This window comes from Propithecus coquereli, unplaced genomic scaffold (assembly GCF_000956105.1).
Source record: "Propithecus coquereli isolate 6110/MARCELLA unplaced genomic scaffold, Pcoq_1.0 Scaffold148, whole genome shotgun sequence".
NCBI classification, from domain to species: Eukaryota; Metazoa; Chordata; class Mammalia; order Primates; family Indriidae; genus Propithecus; species Propithecus coquereli.
The window spans coordinates 3,441,084-3,443,653 of record NW_012139191.1 but is presented as its reverse complement, the minus strand read 5'-3'; positions in this window follow the sequence as shown (position 1 = coordinate 3,443,653).

The window sequence follows — 2,570 nt, the reverse complement described above, 5'->3', positions numbered from 1 at the left end:
AACCCAAGCCAAGAGTTAGACTAATGCTTACCATACCCTTCTGACACCACATTCTGCAGGCAGTGGTGCTTTCCAAAGAAATAAGCGTGTGGCCTGATTAGCGTGGCCATACTTGAGCCATTAAGCATAGATAATAAAACATATAAAACAGTGTCGAACCCTGACTGGTCACAAAGCTAAGTACATTGCATGAATTATCTCATTTAGTGCTCACAACCTTCTGAGGTATTACTTTTATCCCCATTTAAGAACTGAAGAGTCGCCCAAAAATAGGTCTAATACTTTACCCCAAATTACACACCCAGGAAATAAGAAAACTGAGATCTAATCACAAAGCCCAGGATATTACCATTGTCACCTCCCTCGTAGCTGTGGTCATAGATCAAGATGAACTGGAACGCAGACACGTTTCACTAAAATTTCCAAACTATACACTCCTCTTTCTAGAATTCAAAATTAATCCTCTTTTCAGATTCAAGACTTTCCATCCCAAACATTTTATTAACGTGGGATCTATTTTCTCTTGAATTTATGACACACTGATTATTTTTCAGCTGACAATTAAACACCTTTAATAATGTGGCCACAGTGGACAACCTCAGAAATCACGCACCAAGACACACGCGCCACTTGAAATCCTGCTTCACGTTGCGAGGGGAACCGATGGCAAATCCAGCCAAGCCAGCAACTAACGGAAAATTCTATAATGTTCTAATAGGGCGATTTTAAAACAAACTCTGTCGAAAGGACGGCTTGGACAGTGCCTTTTAGACGTTCAAGATAGCTTTGGTTACTGTGCGCCTTGTAGCCAGAATGAGAAACGTTTAAAGACGGTGTTCAGAGTATTTAAACAATGAGCACTCAATGCGCTTATGCAGGCGCATGTCCAGTGAGGCGGTGACATGGTTGCAGGGACTAGGCTGAATTACACCTGTCACATTTGTTAGCGTTTCTCATTCATCCGTTCATAAAACAATTAATGGCGTGAAGGGTAAGACTCACGTTTTTCCCTCCCGGATCTTCGGGCTGAAGGTTTGCTGTGGCCACCCTCACTACCAACAGCTTTCCTGTGCCTGGCTGAACACAGAAAAGGCTTTGTTGTCGGAATTAGCCTCAGGCCTGAGTGCCTTGGGCTCCAGGAGCCACTTCATTGATGGCAGTGCTGTTGCCATAGTTACCAGGCTCCCCTCCACAGTTCGTCTCTGCGCCTCACCACAAAAGCTCAAGGGGAGAAATAAAACTTAAAGTTGAGCCATGTGCTAATCAATTAGGCTGTATCATTAGTTGTTGATGTCAAATATTACGAAGTCATTTTGGAAGAGGGTTGTAAATATGAAAATAGGATTTTGGAAAGCCATCTGTAATTGCTAAACCGTTTGGATTTTTAAAATTGAGCAACAGCTCTCTAGGGAAAATAGGGCGCTTCCCAGGTTACAGACGTGACTTTAAAACACGCTTGTTTCTTGCTTTGTAGTCACACGGTTTCTGTTGGTTTAATTCTTGGATTAAAAACCAGAGTGAGGTCGGGTGAGGTGGCTCATGCCTGTAACCCCAGCACTCTGGGAGGCCGAGGGAGGATCGCTTGAGTTCAGGAGTTCAAGACCAGTCTGAGCAAGATCAAGACCCCGTCTCTACTAAAAAATAGAAAAATTAGCAGGATGTCCTGGCGTGCGCCTGTAGTCCCAGCTGCTCCGGAGGCTGAGGCAGGATCGCTTGAGCCCAGGAGTTTGAGGTTGCCGTGAGCTATGATGACACCACTGCACTTTAGCCTGGGCGACAGAGTGAGACTCTGTCTCAAAAAGAAAAAAAACCAGCGTGACCCTCTGACATCAAAGAATACGTCATCTCAGTTCCAGTATTGAGGAGCCCATGAGCGCCGTGTGGCCTTCCCAATCGCTGCCTCCACAGCTGGGCCTCAGGAAATGGAATTTTTGCCTTTCCACACATGCCTTCCCATTCTGCATTTCAAGTCTTGGTGGGGCTTCCCACCGGGGAATCCCATGACAAGTTACTTCAACAGGAGCAATAAAAATCTCCTTCAAACATGTCTTATTGGTATAATGAAGTAAAAATAATGGTGACCAATTAACAGCCATATTTATGTTTTATAGACATAAATTCCTTTCTGGAGATCAGAATGACTTCAGATGAAGCCCGGCCATGCCATCTCGGGCCGCAAAGGAAAGCAAAGCTTTCAGTGGGTAGCAGCATCGCTTCAGTCGCTCCAGGAGGGGTCTCTCAGAGTCAGCCAGACCCGGCCCCTGCGCCAGCTGTGCGGAGCCCAGCACGTGCGGCGAGAACGGCCAGCTCAGTGTGGGGACCAGGACCTCGACGGTCGTCATACAGGCAAGGCCAACGCACTCCACGTACCCGTGAAACGACACCAGGGCAGTTATTATCTACCTTGGAATTTTAAAAAACCTGCAACAAGGCCAGGCCAAAGAAGAAAACTATGTGCTTGCTTCTGCACAATTAACATGCAGATACGTAGGTATGAAGGAGTTAAGAGCACCAGGTTTGGAGGCAGGAAAATCTGGGGTCCCGTCTCCGCCCTTTGCTGGCCGTGAGAG